Raw genomic sequence first — 20,082 nt, forward strand, 5'->3', positions numbered from 1 at the left:
CAGATAAGCCACACTGGTGTAAATGTAAATCACTCCTAGATGAATGAAGGTGTTTCTATGAATTTAAACCAATTAATATTACCTGTTCCCAAATCAACTCCTTATGAAAATTTCTCTTCAGAACATTTCCATTTTTATCATGAAGCTCAAAGCTGCATCCTCTTTTACCTCCTCCACTTCTGCAAGAATGCTTTCTCCTCTTTGCAGATCTTACAGGCAGCACTTTGGTTCAACTTTTGTTCCATTAATTAGAGATAATACAAAAGTGTCTGAAACAGTCTTCATGTATTTAGGGGCTGAATATAATGAGAAATACTCCTGCCAAATTTAGTATTCAATATAAGTCTGACTATACAATGTTTTGCAAAGAAAAAAAAATCCTTTATAGGTGATTCATTGCCTACCAAGGATTAAGTGCAAATTCCTGAACTTGATACTAAAGAATATCCGCAAATCCTTCCCCTTTGTCTTCTGTAATTTTTTCTAATATATCATATGTTTTTCTATTGCAAACTCTTATAATTACAGGGCCTGGGCAGAAGAAGGGTTTTAATGAAATAAATTTACAATTTTATTTAAATATCTTTATTGAAGTGTAATTGACATATAATAAATTGTGCAAACAGAACATGTCAAAAAGAGGCAGCCCAGTGTTTGATTCTCTTTTGACACTGGAAAAAGGGAGATGTTTTTTCCTTCACTTACTCTCTTGGAAGAGTGTGAACTTATTTTCTGTAGCCAAAACAAACTAGCTTGAAGGGGATGCTATGACTCCTATCCACTATGTAACAAGAAGATGATCTGAGCAGAACAAATGGTTTCTGTAGGCTCCCTGGTTTCTCTGCCTGTGCAACACACCTGATCAGCTCCTAGGAGAGGCCTATGAGTTCTGGATCTCTCTTTTCTCTTCCAGTGTGAATCTGAATGTGTAGAAAGTCATTGCAAATGGAAGGCACAAATAATGCATCTGCATGCTGAGAGACAGCAGAGGCCTGTGCCTACCTGCAAAGCCCTGGGGTGTGAGGAACCACCCTATCTATTGTAGACAGGACACAGATCCAAAGGAAGTGAACAATAACTGGTTTTGGCATGAATATTAGCCACATCCATGTGCAATAAGAATAGTAATCCTCACTGATAGACTATTTTCTCCTAAAGACAGTATCTATAATTATATAACCCTATTTCACAATTTTAATAAAAAGATCATTATTTCTTATCTTCTCCAATGGAGTACAATCAAGCTTAAGAGGTTGCTACATTAAATATATAAGGTAAATCACACTTTAGATATTTTTTGAAACATGAATATCTTGAGCAGGGCTGAACCTTGTTTTTGGAGAAGATGTTTCCAGGCCCTTTCTTCCCAAAGAGGTGTTTGAAGTAGACATCAAAGTCTACTACTTTCTCCCAGTGCCCTTGAAGGGTGACGCAGGAAGATCGTAAGTTTGAAACCAGCCTTGACAACTGAGAGACTTAGCAAGATCTTGCCTTTCATTGAAAAAAAAAAAGAACTGGTGCTGTACCTCAGTGCAAAGGCCCTGGATTCAATCCTCAGTATAGGGAAAAAAAGATCTAAGATCTAATACTTTCACACAACTTAAAGTCCACTTACTAGTAAGATTTACCAAGGGGATAGCATAGGAGCATCGCATAGGGTTTGCAAGGACAATTGGGAAACTTCTATCAGAGCTTTTCAGTATTGGTTTATTTTTAATAGTGGCAATCTTTACATTTTTGGATATGATTTTTGATGCATATAGCCTGCATTTCTTAAGACAGTTACACCTAGAGTTGAAATTACTAATTACAGAGTAGGTGTTTGTTCCACTCTAGTAACTGTGCCCGAAGGGCAAGTAAATATTTGCATTTTTTGATTTTGAGACTGGGTCTTGCTATGTACCCCAGGCTGGGCTTGAACAGCTTAAAACCACACAGAGCAGGCTTTAGATATTATTGATTTGGCTTATAATTCAGCTATTGATTAAAATTATGAGTCACTTCAAGGCCTAAGTGTGATTCACTAATTGACCTTTTGGCTGGAGTTCAGAGATAAGCTTCCCTGTGCCAACAGTCACACATGAGGTCTCAGTGATGAATGCAGTTGTGATGCCTCAAATAGCAAGGAAACACTGCAGCTGAGGAATTATGACTCTGTGAAACCATTCTCCAAGACCAAACATTAACTAAGATAAACTAGGTGGCTCATTAGCTATGACCTGCAAGATGACACAGGTGCCTTGTTAACTGTGACCTGTCCTTCACAAGCATACATAGTTACTCCCCTTCTACAGCCTGGCTCATTAGTATACTAGTTCTGCTATTCCTTACATCTGCCTTCTCATCCCCTTGCTATGTTGTATAATCATAAATACCGACTAATTCAGGGCCTGTTGTCTTAGCCAAAAAGGCACTAAGATCAGGCAGTCTAGCCAGGAGAGAGCTAAAAACCAATTCCCAGCCCCCCAAAGTAATAAACTATCATTTGTTATTCTTTTTTTTTTTTTTTTTTGGTACTGGGGATCAAACTTGGGACCTTGAGCTTGCACCGCAGGCGCCAGAACCACTGAGCTAGATCCCTAGCCCATCATTCGTTATTCTTCATTCCTTGTTCTTTGTATATTGTTCTTTCATCTCCTGCTGTACCCTCATTAGGTGACTGGGAATCCCCAGTAACTGGTAGGGCTATCAACCCAAGCAGTAGACCAGGCTGGCCTGGAATCCACAGAGACCCTTCTGCTGCAGCCTCCTGAGTTCTGGGATTATATGCATGCACTACTATGCCCAGCTTGTACTTTCCATTATTCTTCATTCCTTTCTGTACTTCTGTTTTATTTGGGATCATTTTGGTTTTGCCTGAAGAATTCATCTATAATTTTTTTAAATAATTTTTTTCTTTAGACCTTCTAGCAAATACTTCTTTCAAGTTTGTATTGCAAACATCTGTATTTTACTTTCATTTTAAAGGGTATGTTTGGTAGGTATAGAATTCTAGGCAATTGTTTTCTTTTCTTCAAGCATTTTAGAGCTGTGATTACCTTTTCTTATGGTTTCCATACTTTGTGCTTAGAAGTCAGATGTCAGTGGGATCTTAATTTAGCTTCTTTAAATATCTTTTATGTATAGTTTATTATAAAGTTTTCTCTTTGTCCATGGTTTTTTCTTGCTGTTTTGTGCTGAAATAATGTACCTAGGCATAGTTTTATTTATATCTTTCTTGGAGATTCTTGTACTTCCTGAATCTGTGATTTTTATATTTTATTAGTTTTGGAAAATTCTCATTCATTATCTCTTAATAAATTACTTGGAACTTTATATGGCATCCTCCTCTGTGAATAAGAATAGTGTTATTTGTTCCATTCCAATTGGGAAATATGGAAATCAAACCTACATTTTATTTTTCTTCCCTGCTTATGCTAGCTGTGAATTCTAATACAATGTTGAAAGGGAGTGGAGAGAGCAAATACCTTGTTTTGTTTCTTACCTTGGGGGAAAGTGTTCAGTCTTTCACCAACAAGTATGATGTCAGCTGCTGGTTTTCACAGGTAGTTTTTATCATGCCCAAAATGTTTCTTTTCATTCCTAGTTTTTGGATGCTTACACTATGAAAGAGTGTTACATTTTATTAAATATTTTTCTGTGAGTATTGAAATGATAATAACATTTTTGTATTTTATTCTATTAATATGTCATATTATATAATTATAAGGGTTAAACCAACTTTTCACTCCTACAATATATTCCACTTGATCATGATATGCAATCCATTTTATATTTTGCTAGACTCAGTTGTCTAGGATTTTTCCCCTATATATTTGTAAGAGCCATTGGTCTGTAGTGAATTTTTTCCTTGGTATATCTTTATCTGCTTTTGACATCAGGGAAATATATTGACACCATATAATGAGATAGTAATTTTTTCTCATTTTATACGAGTGTTTGTGAAAATTGGTATTAATTCTTTATTAAGTGCTTAGTAGAATTTACCAGGGAGTTAATTGGGGCCTAGGATTTTCTGTTTAGGAGGTTATAAAGTTCATAATTATGTCAGGCTTGGTGGCACTTGGGAAGTAGAGGCAGAAGAATTGCTACAAGTTTGAGGCCATTCTGAACTACATAGTAGGTTCAAGGCCAGTCTGAACTACACAGTGAGACCTTATCAAAAGAAAGAAAGAAAGGTAATAATTAAATTTCTCTACTTGTTATAGGTCTACTCATATTTTCTATTTCTTCTTCAGTTAATTTTGGAAATTTATGTTTTTCTAGAAATCCATCATTTCATGTTTCTACTTTCAACATATAATTGTTAATAATATTTTTTATATAATCTGCTTCTTTTCTTAAATTCTTTGGAAATTTCCTCTTTCAATCTTGATTTTAATAATTTGATTCTTCTCCACTTTTTTAGTTCTTGGTTAACCTAGATAAAAACTACTACTCTTTAACTCTTACTTCTGCTTTCTTTTCCATTTTTGCTCCTACCCTCAGGGACTCAAATGACACATGTATACACATGTTCACTAAAATATACATTAGTTACATTCTATTCTGCATTTTCTGTATTTTTCTCTTAATGTTTCAGTTTTAAAAGTTGTTACCGATCTGTCTTCCAGTTCACTGGTTCATTCTCCAGCTACAGACATATTATTGGTTAAACTCATGCACTACATTCCTAATATACTTATTTTTAAGTTCCAGAATTTATATTTCAATTTTGGACTTAAATTTTGTTTATCTGGTTTCAATTTATCTTAAAGATATCAGTCAAACCTATTTTAAAGTTCATGTCTGATAACTAAAATGTGAATTAGCTAAGAGTCTAGTTTTAGTTTATTTCTTGGTCTTATTTCTTAGGAGAAGTGATAATTTCTGACTGGGTGCCAGCCACTGTAAATCCCATCTTTGTTTAGGATGATAAAATATCCCATAAGAAGGCTTATTCTGTCTTCTGACAGGCAGAGTAAGGACAGACCATCTATCCAGAACTATGTTCTCTTGATTTGGGGTCAAAGAAACAAAATATATTTATTTTAAAGACAATAGGTTTTGAAATTGATATAAAACCTAGGAAATGAATCTTTGCAGTTTTTGTTTCAATGTCAATGGCTTTACAAAAGTTAACACAATGCTTGATTAGGAAGTGTTACTGGAAGGTGCAATGTCTGGTGGTTTCAGGATCTTTCTGTATTGCCCAAAGAATTGACAGGACAACTGATGAAGAGGTAAACACAACTTTTATTTAAAGTAAAGTAAAAAGTGAAGAAGAAAAGAAATGCGAAGGATGCAAGAAAAGTGAAGATACATCCCACAGGTAGGAAGAAGACAGATGTAAGGAATAGCAGAACTAGTATACTAATATACTAGTATACTAATGAGCCAGGCTGTAGAAGGGGAGTAACTATGTATGCTTGTGAAGGACAGGTCACAGTTAACAAGGCACCTGTGTCATCTTGCAGGTCATAGCTAATGAGCCACCTAGTTTATCTTAGTTAATGTTTGGTCTTGGAGAATGGTTGTCTATGTATACTTGCCATAAATGAAGAATTGGATATTGAAATTTGAAAGTTATGTAGGAGTACAAGGACCTAGAAAAGTAGAAAGAAAAAAAAGAAAAAGATCAGTGTTGGAAGACATTTATTACCTAATTTTAAGACTTCTTCTAAAGCTACAGTAATCAAGGCAGTGTTGGCATAAGGAAAGACATATAGATCATTGGAATAAAACAGAGCATCTAGAAATAGAACCACACATATATGGTCCACTGAGTTTTGAAAGATTATTTACCATTAACATTTTATAAAACATAAACTCAACACAAGAGCAGAGGAAAAGATAGTGTTTTCAGCAAATGGTACTAGAAATTCTGTCCTCACATTGGGTCATTCTGCTGCATAAGCTTTCAATGGAGTTTTTAATCTCCTGGAAATCTGTTTGCATCTGTTTTTATGGATTCCATTTTTTTCCTATGTTGGGATTCCATCATGTTCCTCAGTTCCTCTATTTTTTTATGTGTCCTCTCTAGATTTGTTAATCGTATCTTGCACTATGGGTACAATCTCTGCTGTTATCTTAGCAATTATTTCAGATTCTTTTTCCAGATCCTCTTTTGTTGCCAGTTCAGGGAGTTGAGGTTGTTGAGTATTAGATTGTTCCATCTCCTTTCCCTTTGTGGTTGCTATAGGTGATCTGAAAGTCTGGTTTTGAGACTTGTTAGCATGTCTTCTGATTTTGATGGGGGGCAGGGGATGTGGCACACATCTGGCTCACTTCCTTTGCACAGAGGGGGGTGGTACAATGGCCTGGGTGCGTGGAGTGGTTCACCTCCTCTGCACTCGAAAAGAATTTGACATAGAGATAAGTGAGGCATATAAGACTCCAACTAGCCATGATCAAAAAAAATCTACACATAGGCATATAATAGATAAGAGTCCAGAATGCAACAGAAGAACAAAATTAAATAAGCAGGTAGAGAAAAGAAGCAAATCACATGAAAAGGAAAGACCATCAGAATCACAGCAAACTTCTCAACACAAACTCTCAAGGCAAGTAGAGTTTGGAGTGACTTATTTCAAGCCCTAAAGGAAAACAACATCCAACCCTGACTGTTGTGTCCTGCAAAACTATCTATCAAAATTGATGGAGAAATAAGATACTTCCAAGACAAAGAGAACCTTGGGAACTTCACAAATACAAAACCAGCACTCTGAAGAATTTTAAACAATATCATAGAAAAAGATAATGAGGATCCAAACCCCAGGAAGCCCAGCAGAATGAGTCCATTGGGCCACAACAAAAAATTAAACACAAAGGGGAAGAATCCAACAAAAAGAAAAAAGTCATGACAAGGATAAGTCAGTACATATCAATTATAACCATCAATGTTAATGGTCTCAATTCACCAATCAAAAGAAATAGACTGGCAAAATGGGTCAAGAAGCAAGATCCAACAATATGCTGAATACAAGAAACACACTTAATTCATGAAGAAACTCATAGGCTGAAAGTTAAAGGATGGAAAAAAATATTCCATGTAACAGGAACCTGAAAAAAAGCAGGAGTAGCTATCCTGTTTGCAGATCAAGTGGATTTCAAACCAACACTGATTAAGAGAAACAAAGAAGGACACTACATCCTTGTAAAGGAAACAAGCCAAGAGGAAGAGATGACAATCATTAATATATGTACACCAAACACTAGTGTGCCCAAATATATAAAACAAATACTAATGGACATGAAAAATCATATAAGCATTAATATAATAGTAGTGGGGGACCTTAATACCCCAGTGTCACAAGTAGATAGATCAACTAGGCAAAAAATAAGCAATGGCATACTAGAACTGAATCAAACTCTTAGTTAATGAACTTAACAGATGTTTACAGTGTTCTACCCCACAAAATCAAAGTACACATTCTTTTCAGCTGCACATGGGTTCTCCTCCAAAATGGACCACATACTCCCTCATAGAACATGTTTAAGTAAGTGCAAAGGAATTGAAGTTATCCCCTGTATATTGTCAGACCATAGTGCAATGAAATTGGAGATCAATAGCAAAAGAAACCACAAGAATTTCATAAACACATGGAAAATGCACAACACACTTAACCAATGGGTCACAAAGGAAATTAAAGAAGAAATCAGACATTTCCTACAATTTAATGACAATGCAAATACAATGTATTGAAATCTATGGGACACAATGAAAGCCGTCTTATGAGGGAAATTCATAGTAGTGAATACTCACATTAGCAAAACAGAGTGAGCTCAATTACACAACCAGATGCTGAACCTCAAGCTTCTAGAAAAAGAAGAGCAGGACAAACTCACAGCCCATAGAAAGGAGGAAATTATAAAGATCAGGGCAGAAATCATTGAAATGGAGACTAAGAGAACAATACAAAAAAAAAAAATCAACAAAGCAAAGAGTTGGTTCTTCCAAAGAATAAATAAAATTGACAAACCCTTTGCCAACCTTATCAGAAAAAAGAAACGCCCAAATCCATGTAATTAGGAATGAAAAACTAAAATTACAATGGACCCAGTAGAAATCCAGAGCATCATCAATATCTACTTTGAGAACCTGAATGCCAATAAGATGGAAAATACAAAAGAAATGGACAGGTTCCTAGATATGTGTGAATTACCAAAGTTGAATGAAGAAGACCTGAAATTCTAAACAACACAATATTAATCAATGAAATTGAAAACATAATTAAAAATTTACCAACTAAGGAAAGTCTGGATCCTGATGATTTCACTGATGAATTCTACAAGACATTTATACAGTAACTACTGCCACTACTCTTTAAACTCTTCAGTGAAATTGAAAGGGAAGCAATACTCCCAAATTCCTTCCTGGGAGCAAGCATCACCTTGATCCCCAAAGCAGAGAAAGACCCAACCGAAAAGGAGAACCATAGGCCAATCTCTCTAATGAACATAGATGCAAAAATCCTTAATAAGATACTGGCAAATAGAATGCAGAAGATCATCAAGAAAATCATACACCCTGACCAAGTGGGATACATCTCAAGAATGCAGGGATGGTTCAACGTATGCAAATCAATCAATGTAATACATTTTATCAGTAGAGCCAAGGACAGAAACTATATGATCATCTCAATAGATGCAGCAAAAGCATTTGACAAAATCCAACATGCATTTATGATAAAAAAAAACCCACAAAAAATTGGAATAGACATTCTCCACCTCAATCTGATAAAGCCATCTATGAAAATTCAACAGCCAATATCATATTAAACGGTCAAAAACTGAAATCCTTCACACTAAAATCAGGAACAAGACAAGGAGGTCCACTATCACCACTCTTGTTCAATATAATTTTGGAAATTTGCTACAGCAATTAAAGAAGAGAAAGTAATAAAAGGAATAAAGATAGGAAACAAAGAAGTCAAATTGTCATTATTTGCAAATGACATGATACTCTATATAGAAGACCCCAAGAACTCCACCAAAAGTCTTATGGACTTAATAACCAAATTCAGTCAACTAGCTGGATACAAGGTCAACACACAAAAATCAACAGCTTTTCTGTACACAAAAAACAGACTCACTGAGAGAGAAATGGGGCAAATAATTTGATTCACAATAGCATCCAAAAAACTGAAACACCTAGGAATTAACCTAACAAAAGAAATCTAAGACTTCTTCTCTGAAAAGTATAGCACTCTTAAAAAAGAAATTGAAGAGGTTATCAGAAAATGGAAAGACATCCCTTGCTCCTGAGTAGGAAGGGTCAACATAGTGAAAATGGCCATACTTCCAAAACTGCTGTATAGATTCAATGCAACCCCAATAGAAATCCCAGCAGCATACTTCATGGACCTTGAGAAAGCAATCCAAAAATTCATTTGGAACAAGAAGAGACCTAGAATAGCAAAAGCAATACTAGGCAATAAAGACAAGGTAGGTGGTATCACAATCCCCAACTTGAAACGATACTACAAAGCTACTGTAATAAAACAGCATGGTACTGGCAAAGAAACATGCCTGTGGACCAGTGGACCAGATTAGAAGATGAAGAAACAACTTCAGTCATACTCAGCCACCTCATCTTCAACAAAGGAACCAAACACCCTCAGTGAAGGAAAGATAATCTCTGTAATGAATGATGCTGAAAAAATTGGGTTTCAACTTGCCAAAGATTAAAACTAGACCTATATCTCTCACTATGCACTAAACTAAAATCAAAATTGATTAAAGATCTAAATATTAAAACAGAAACACTAAACCAGCTGGAAGAGAGGTTACAAAGAACTCTTGAATACATTGGTGTAGGAAAAGATTTTATGAACAAAACCTCAGTTTCCCTTAAACTAGCCCAAACAATCAACAGGTGGGATCTTTTCTTATTAAAAAGTTTGTGCACAGCAAGTGAAACCACTAACAGTGAGAAGAGACAACCCACAATGTGGGAAATATTTTCACCTGCTGTTCCTCAGACAAGGGTCTACTATGTAGACTCTATAAAGAATTTTAAAATGTCAGACTTCCCAAATTTAAAGATCCAATCCAAAACTGGGCCTCTGAAATGAACAGACATTTCTCAGACAAAGAAGTAGAAATAGCAAATAAACATAAGAAAATATCTTCAACATCACTGGTCATTTGAGAGATGCAAATGAAAACAATGCTGAGATTCCACTTCACTCCAGAAAGAATGGCTGCTATCATGAAATCAACCAATGACAAATGCTGGTGGGGCTGTGGATAAAGAGGAACATTACTCCACTGCTGGTGGGAGTGTTGACTGGTGCAACCACTGTGGAAATCAGTATGGAGATACCTCAAAGAGCTAGGATTGAAGGTCCCATTTGACCCAGCTATTCCCTTGCTGGGTGTCTTCTCCAAAGCATTAAAAGAATCATACCACAGTGATATATGTGCACCCATGTTCATAGCAGTACAATTTATTATAGCTAAAACTTGGAAACAACCCAAATGCCCATCAACTGGGGATTGGATCAAGAAAATGTGGGGTTTTTTTGTTTATAAAATGGAGTACTACTTCGCCATAAAGAACAAGAAACTAGAGACATTCATAGCTAAATGGATGAACATTGAGGTGATACTCTTAAGTGAAATAAATAGGACACACATGTGGAAATACTGAATACTTTTTTCTGGTGTGAGAAACTGAAAGTGTAAATAAGGACTAAAAGGTATAATAGATAATGTGAAATAGGAAGAAAAGGGGCAAAGGGGAAGGGGAAGTGGGAGGGGTAGGGGAAAAGAAAAAAGGGAATAAAATTAATATGAGAAAAAGAAAAAACGGAAACAAAGTCTTTGTAAATAGGGAGGGATGGAGGGATTGAAGGGAGGGCAGAGGAATGGGGAAAAATTAAGAACCAAGATGCAAAGGTGCAAATTTCCAATGATGAATGTCATTATATTGTATAACTTAAATGTACCAATATAATTAATAATAAAAAAGAGACATCATTTCCATGAAGTCCTAGTGGAAAAGTGAGAAAAATGGAGGCAGCATGGAAAGTGTGCCTTTTGCTTTCTTTTACTAAGTGGCAAAAGAAAGCCCACATGCAAGGATAAATCAAAGCATCCACAATGTGTTGTGCAGTAGTGTTTCTTGTTGTGTTTGGAATGAGCATGACAATTTGGACAGGAATATGGCTACTTTATTTTCTTTGATTCCATGTTATCAGAATATCTTTTCTGTGATCACTTTTTAATTTTGATTTTGCTATTGGAATCACAGAATGATATGACACAGCAATTATACTGATCTCTACCCAGGAGGAACAAATGCCAAGGCAGTGTTATTCCCTCATGCTCCAAAACTTGACACAACCCAAATGTTTCTCTATCATTGATCCTAGAGTAGAACACTTTTCATCAATAAATAAGAATAAACTGGTGTATGTGGTTGCATGGATAAATCTCAAAAATTATGTTTAGCAAAAGAACCCAGACATGAAAAATGCATATTGTATGATGCCATTAAATGCATTTCCTAGAAAATGCAAATGTATAAAGACAGAAGTCAAAATAGGCTAAGGATGGGAGGAGGAATGTAGTACATATGAGCTCAGGGAACTTTCAGAGGTGATGACATGTTCTAAAGCTCTGTAACCTTACTAAAAAAATCAGTGATGTGTACATTTACTATGGGTGCATTTTACCATGTACATTATACCACAATAAAGCTTTCCGTGCCATAACATCAGAATCATTTTGTGCCTGAATGAGATAATCTATCTAATTCTTTTAGTCTCAGATTCTTCCTCTGTTCTTTCTAGTTATTCCTTTTCCCGGACTTCATCCTTTATTTAACTTGGCCAGGTGATCGCATCATTGACACAGACAATTGGCAGCATTGTAGTTATCTTTCCAAATGACTTAGTCTCTGTAGTTTTGTTACGGAAACCTCTGTAGTTAGTGTTCCAAAAAACGAAATTTGGGGCAGAACTTACATTTGGACCAAAGAAAGTTTATATTTGTATTAATTTTCTCACTTCCCTCCTTGTGAATCCCCAAATTGTTTCTTATTTTTCCTTCTTTTTTTTGTAGTTTAAATTTTTCTCTCTGATTTTTCTCTGTAAAAAATGAAATCTTTTTCATTCTCAAAGAAGGAACTGAGTCTTACAAACTGTCCCATACTCTCATCCCCTGTGAGTCTCATGGTTTATTAATGATAGAGATAGGACCAGAGGCCAGGTATTAGTTTAAAATTCCCAAGTGGCTTATGATATTCTTCAAAGATTCCGTTCTGGTTACCATTACTTCCCGTGAGCTCTCTCCTCAGGGTTAGACTTGTTTATCCAGTCTCAACCAGAAAGGTTTATTTGGGTCATGAATGGACTCCTCTTCCTCCAAGGGTAAGAATTTAATGCTATTTTAGATCACAACTTTATGTGTGCCAGTTTTGTGACCCTGTATAAAACTTACTTATCTATAAAATAAAGGTCACTATAACATCCCTTTCTCTAGTTTGTGATAAATATCAAGTGAGATATTAAATGAGAAAATTCACTTTTGAAAAATACAATAGACTGAATGGGTTATTAAAAAAAAAAGAGCAGAGGGCTGGGGATTTAGCTCAGTGGCACCGTGTCTGCCTCGCAAGCACAAGGTCCTGAGTTCGATCTCTGATATCAAAAAATAAAAGCAGAAATTGCTTTCTTCTGGCTCTGGTGGGAGAGAATGTGAGATCGATTGGCCTTATGGCAGGCTCTGGCCGCTTCTCACCCAACCTCACATGGTGAAAGGAGAAGGAGTCCCAACCAGGTCCCTTTGTGGGAGTGCTGATCCTATAAATGAAGGACCCTCACAAACCCATTAACCTTTCACAGGTCCCACTGCCTTACACCATCACAGTGAGGGTTAGGGTTTTGATCTTTTGATTTTTTTTTTTTTTTTTGGTACCGGGCATCGAACTTGGGTCCTTGCGCTTGCGAATCAGGCAGTGAAACCACTGAGCTAAATCCCCAGCCCCAAGGGTCAGGGTTTCAACATGAGTTTTGGGAGAGGGAATAAAATATTCCTTCCAGAACAGCTCTGTGCTGTGATATTGGTTGCAGTCCCTAGACATTTAGTTCCTATTCCTGGTTTTACAAACATCTTAAAGATCCTGTAATCTAGAATCTTTCAATTTTTAAAAGTTTTTTTCTTAGTAGGTTTCTACTGTTTGCAATAACCTCAACTTATAGAATCACAGTGTCCCTTTATCAAATGAAAGCTTTCCTGGCAAATGGAATGTATCAAATCAAGGAATAGCTTTTCAAAGTGAGGAGATCCAAAGGCAGGCTATGCTCTATTGCTGAGCCATACACCCAGCCCCCAGTTGGTGTGAAGTTTATAGTAATTTGGGGGGGCTATAGAGGCAATGGTTTAAAATAATGGAGGCTCCCTAGGTCCACTGGGTTTTGGCATTTTGGCTGTGAGTGACTGAAGCAGCTATTATCCAGTGTACATGGTAGAAAGAAATTGATTTGCCTTATTTTTTGAGTTTCCCAGAATTGGCCTGTTAGCTTTTTTCGTGGCCCTCAGTCTGGTACTCTGTAGGGTTCACATCTTGGACCCCTGGTGATAGCTACAGCACCACTGGGCACTGGAGCTGGAGCTGGTTGGTTGTTTCCTAGAAAATTCACATCAATAAGAAAACACGTTCTCGTGCTTTTACAGATAGAGGAAGGGTTTCAGACTCCAGAATTCAATGGTACAATTCAGGTGTCAGGCCTGTCTCAGTCTTTGGAAGGAAGGTAGAGTTGGATTCCACCTTCTACACAACAGATTACTCAATCTGGTTTCATCTGGTTTCATCTACATCACAGAGCAAGAGAACTCCTGCCAATTACCCAGAAGGATTCACTCACAGTCACGATAGGTATTTTTATTTCACTTGTGGACAACTTTGGAAAGCCTTTGGGATGAATAAGTATTTGGAATGAAAGATTAACCTGAGGGAAGTTCCAAGCTGCAGAAAGCCTTTTCTTGGGCTAATAAAATTCCTCCACCTCTTTCATTACCAACCTCCTCCCTCTGCTTCCAGGAATTTGTTATTTTGAGAGGTTTGAAACAGGCTTACCAACATTGGCAAACTGAAAGCTTTATCTTGTACCTTTGAAGAGTTTAGAGGCTGATACCATATATACTTTCCTTCTACTTACACATTAAGTCTTTCATTTCATCTAGATTCAGAGTCCCTCCTGACCTTGCTCAGCCTGCCCCCACATTTCTGTAGAATCAGGCACTTGTGGGATTTGCTTATCACCTCAGCTCTGGTGGATTCATTGTACAAGTCTTCCTCACTCATTTGGCCACCATTCCCTCCTTGATCAATTACTTTCTTTGTTTCCAGCTCCTTCTTTTTCTTCTCTGCATCAGAATCACTCTTCAGGGTGGAAAGTTCATTCACTTTGTTATTCTTCATTATAATTTTCACAGTTCCATTAAATGAAAGCACAAATACAACACAAAACAGTTCACAGAAGTGTTTGTAGCTGCCAGTAGCAGTGTCATCTGTTAACTTGCATCCAGTGGGAGTTCACTGCATAGCCATGAAATGTCCCTGGTTGGAGGGGACTTTTTGAAGGTCAGCTCCTGCCTCAAGGCAGGCTCTCAGCCACTTCATCCCACACAGATTCTTTTCAATGGGGGTTGTAGAATCTTTCTAGTATCTACTGATGCTTCTTGGGACATTCTCCCTTATGTTTAAGCATGTATATAGATAATATGACATGACAAAGTGTCATGTGCTTGTCTCTTAATTTCTGGATATAGCTCCAGGCCAAGTTACAGAAGATCCATTGCAGGAAACCAACTTGAAACTGCAATGAGCAGGCCTTAGATATTATTGACTTGGCTTATAATTCAGCTATAGATTAAAATTATGAGTCATTCAAAGGCCTAAGTGTGAATTGCTAATTGACCTTTCAGCTGGTTTTTTGGAGATAGACTTCCCTATGACAATGGTCACAATTAAAGTCCCAATGGTTATGAGGGTTTGATGTCTCTATAGCAAGGGAGGATGTCTCTGCAGCTGAGGAATTATGACTCTGCAGCCATTCTCTAAGATCAAATATTAGCTAAGATAATGCAGATGTCTTGTTATCTATGACCTGCAAGATAGCACAGGTTCCTTGTTAACTGTGACCTGTCCACAACTAAACATAGTTACTCCTCTTTTTCTGAGCCTGGTTCATTAAGTGCATTAGTTCTGCTATTCCTTACATCTGCCTTCATGCCCCCTTGCTATGTTGTATAATCATAAATACTGACTAATCCAGAATTCTTGGTCTTAGCCAGGACAGAGCTAAGAACAGGTAGTCAGTCTTTCAGCTAGGAGAGAGCTAAAGATCAATTCCTGTCTTCCTAGAAGTAACAAACTATCACTTGTTCTTTATTTCTTATCCTTTGTATATTATTCTTTCATCCCCTGCTCTCCCCTCACCAGGCGACTGGGCATCCTTTGGTGACTGGTTGGGCAGTCAACCTGATAATTGGTCGGGCTATCAACCTGACAATCCATTATGAAGAATTCCTCAGGTCTGCTTTGAGGAAGTTCTGTTCTGAGCCTTAGGACAAAGATGGCCTTAGAACTGGCCAGCCCACAGAGGTTTCCATGCTGAAGCATAAAGACTGAGATTCAGCTTGAGAAACTTGGCCTTAATGAATATCTCTAAATCCAGGATAGAATTTGAGTAATTTATGGGGGCAGAAAAAATATCTTCCTTTCCTCAAAATCAATTTGGAATTAGATTACAATGATGCCCCCCCTCCCCCATTTAGGAAAAGGAGAACAACAAGCCAACTAGAGGACATTCTTCTTTCAACAGATAGAGATATCCATAATTGATAGGGTCAGATTGTGGATACAACTCTTTTGTAACTCTTGCTGTTCAGAAACTAAAAGCCATTGAATGCAGGGGCAAATCTAAGCAAATATTGAGGTGATTATTATTTTTGTGTGTGTGTGGAACCAGATATTGAATCCAAGGCCTTTGCATTGAGCTACATCCTGAACCTTTAAAAAAATTATTTTTGAGTGGAAGTCTCACTGAGTTGCCCAGATTTGGCAACTTGTGATCTTGTGATCATCCTGTCTCAGTCTCCAAAGTAGCTGGAATTATAGGCATGTGTCAATTCACCCGGCATGTTTTTATCTGGGTTTTCTTTTATCTTTGTTAGTCATTACTAGTATCACTTCTAACACCATATTTTTATCACCCTTACCCGTGTTCCCTGTACTCGCTTTCAAAGACCTGCACTCAGGAAGAGCAGCCAAATGCATTTGCCCTGTTGAGAACTACCAGGACTATCCCATCAAGGATATGGAGCAAAATTCATTATGAAACTTTCTGTGGAATTTCAGCTAATTTATAGAACAGGAGACATAGTTCTGTGTAGTGGAGTCTACTCCATGGAAATTATACCACAGAGAAATCTGTACCATAATTTTTGACCTGAAGCTAACCTAAAAATTTTAAATAATTTTTATGGGGTGACAAGTCAAAACACTTGTTACAGAAGTTGTCCTGGGAAAACCAAGGCACGAGATCATCACACGCTGGTGGGATCACTCTTCATATCTTCATAAATTCTGCTCTTATTATATTGATAGCAAATCTAAATCTGGCCTAACTTGACCTTCTCAATTTTTTATTAGGTGCTAGTTAACAGCAGACCTAGACTAATAATATCAACTCTGAAAGTTAGTCAAACGTCAGTGATGGAAAAATGAACACATTATTAAAAATTCTTAGAAGTCATTTTCCCTTCAGTAATACTCATAATATAGTCCTTGTGTAAGTGGATTTCAGGATATGCTTACTGAATTTATTTGAAAATCATTTCCAACAAATACAAAAACCTGCCAGTCCCTGTAGTTTTTTAATTGGGCTGCCTTCCGACATGGAGGGGCATGAAAAGGAAGAAGAGCAAAGTCTGCTTCCACTTCTACCCTGGAACAAATTGCAACTTTTCTCAAGTGTTTATATAAGTGATGATTCACAGGACTATTCTAGAAGAAACATGATAAAATAACCTATTTGAAATGAAGCCTTTACAAAACTCTAACCTTCAGGCAAGATCCCTTGGTCTTAGTTTACATTGTTGACTTATTTTTTTCCTACCTTCTGTTCAACTCCACCTTTATTATATCCATTTCTTCTTAAGGAGAAAAAAAATCTATATCACTTGAAAGATAGGTATAGAAAAATCTACCTCTTATAGGGCCATTCCAGCATAATATCATTAAAGTCAGGGAAGAAAAATATTTAATGCTTTCACAGAGTAGATACTCAGTAAATATTGGTTAAATGAACAGAAGGGAAAAATCCCAAACAAATGATTAATTTCAATGATAGACATAGATGTTTTACTTTGAAAAGGAATACAAACTTATCATTTAAAATACTGTCATCTTCAAAGTCCATTATAGAACCTCTTCTAATTTCTTCTAAAATGGCTTAAAAATAAAAATGTAGTGAAAATCAAAACACAGTCTATATGTGATTTTAAAGACAGCTTACTTCAGAATCTTTGAAGTTCTTCAGATATTAAGATGAGCAGTGTCTGCACTAATAACCATAGAACAGTGGGCCTGGCCTGGCTGTGTTCTGCCACATCAAATCTTACCTGTCTGAAATAATAGATGACATCTACCTCATTTACTAGTTCTAGAATTTGACCAAAGGGTGAATCAGCTAAAAAAAAAATAGGTAAATGATTCTTCTACTCATGCTGTTAGAGGAGGCTTCTCATTAACATAACTAGTATGTCTAAGGATGTTAATTCTCTAGATGAATGCCAGGGAACTTTTTGATCAAAACTAGATTTATTGGATCTAATGCAATAAAGAAGAATTCTATCTCGATTATGGAGTTATCTTAGAAAAAGCAAGGTCAGGGGACGGTATTTATAAGTCTTAGTAAGTAAACCTTTCTCTAAGCAAACTCTTTGCCTAGATTTTGTTTGCTTGGCTTTTTATAAACTGGTTTGCAGGAATTTACTTCAGGAGTAAGTGAAATTCTAAATTTATTTACATCCATATGTTCCTTTAATAATGACCTAAAATAAATAATTCTGTCATGTTGATGCAGGTGGCCTGACTTCCTTCTGAGTGTGGAGCTTGGTGGTTACTTAGTAGTCTAAACTCTCACAGATTATGAAGTGAGGAAGGGCTGGGAGATTATTGCCTCCTGTGACATCTAAAGCACAGGAGGATGGGACAAGAATAGGAGAGTCCTAGTTGCAGTTTATGCTATGGAGTGTAAATTTACATAGTCTGTTATATTATCTGGCCCCCAGCAGGTGGGATTGGAAAAGAGTCTCATCTTAGAAGGCCTGAAGACCCCAGAAATTACATTAGGAATTATACTTGCTAACCTACTCCTCAGCAGTAAGCCTCAGATAAAATTTTGACTGGAAGCCAATTGAAGAATTGAGCAGGGTAAAAGATCTTTATGGAAATGTCAAGTTTTTATAAAGATTTTGTTATCTGAGGATAAATTCAAAGAACAAGATTTACATAGGACCAATAGAAATTAATAGATAAAAACACCATTTTAAGACTCACAGAAGGTGTACTACTCAAATTTATTTGGAAGTCAGAGAAAAAATTTCCTAGATACATATGAATTACCAAAGTTGAACGAAGAAGGCCTAAAAATTCTAAACAACCTAATATCAATCAATAAAATGGAAAACGTAATTAAATCTTACCAAGAAAAGCCCGGGCCCTGATGGCTTCACTGCTGAATTCTACAAGACATTTGGAGAGGTACTACTGCCACTACTCTTTAAACGCTTCAGTGAAATTGAAAGCAAAGCAATACTCCCAAATTCATTCCTGGAACCAAGCATCACCTTGATCCCCGAAAGACCCAACCAAAAGAGAGAAGTATAAGCCAATCTCACTAATGAACATAGATGCAAAAATCCTTAATAAGATACTGGCAAATAGAATGCAGAAGACCATACGCCCTGACAAAGTGGGATTCACCCCAGGGATGCAGGGATGGTTCAACATATGCAAATCAATAAATGTAATACACTATATCAATAGAGCCAAAGAGAAAAACTATATGATCATTTCAATAAATGTAGAAAAAGCATTTGACAAAATTCAACATGCATTTATGATAAAACCCTACAAAATATTGGAATAAATGGTCTCTACCTCAATCTGATAAAAGCCATCTAAGAAAAACCAACAGCTAATATCGTACTAAATGGTCCAAAACTGAAATCCTTCACTCTAAAATCAGGAACAAGACAAGGATGTCCACTATCACCATTCCTGTTCAATATAGTTTTGGAAACATTAGCTACAGCAATTAAACAAGAGAAAGAAATAAAAGGAATAAAGATAGGAAATGAAAAAGTCAAATAGTATTTGCAGAGACACGATACTCTATGTAGAAGACCCCAAGAACTCCACCAAAAGTCTTCTAGACTTAATAACCAAATTCAGTCAAGTAGCTGGATACAAGGTCAACACACAAAAATCTTTTCTGTACACAAAATACAGACTCATTGAGAGAGAAATGGGACAAACAATTCTTTTCACAATAATATCCAAAAAACTGAAATACCTAGAAATCGACCTAACAAAAGAAATCAAAGACCTCTTCTCTGAAAACTATAGCACTCTGAAAAAAGAGATCAAATATGATATCAGAAAATTTAAAGACATCCCTTGCTCATGGTAGGAAGAATCAACATAGTGAAAATGGCCATACTTCCAAAACTGCTATGTAGATTCAATGCAATCCCAATTGAAATACCAGCAGCATACTTCACAGACCTGGAGAAAACAATGCAAAAATTAATTTGGGAGAAGTCACCTAGAATAGCAAAAGCAATACTAGGCAATAAAGACAAGGTTGGGGGTATCACAGTTCCCAACTTGACTATACTACAAAGCTACTGTGAAAAAAACAGCTTGGTACTTACAAAGAAACAGACTCAAGGACCAGTGGAACAGATTAGAAGATGCAGAAACAACTCCGGACACACTCAGCCACCTCCTCTTCGACAAAGCAGCCAAACACCCTCAAGGGACGAAAGATAGCCTCTTTAATAAATGGTGCTGGAAAAATT

Source organism: Heterocephalus glaber, unplaced genomic scaffold (genome assembly GCF_053883595.1).
Source record: "Heterocephalus glaber isolate CG9 unplaced genomic scaffold, H.glaber_assembly_v1.0 deba00000818, whole genome shotgun sequence".
Lineage (NCBI taxonomy): Eukaryota > Metazoa > Chordata > Mammalia > Rodentia > Bathyergidae > Heterocephalus > Heterocephalus glaber.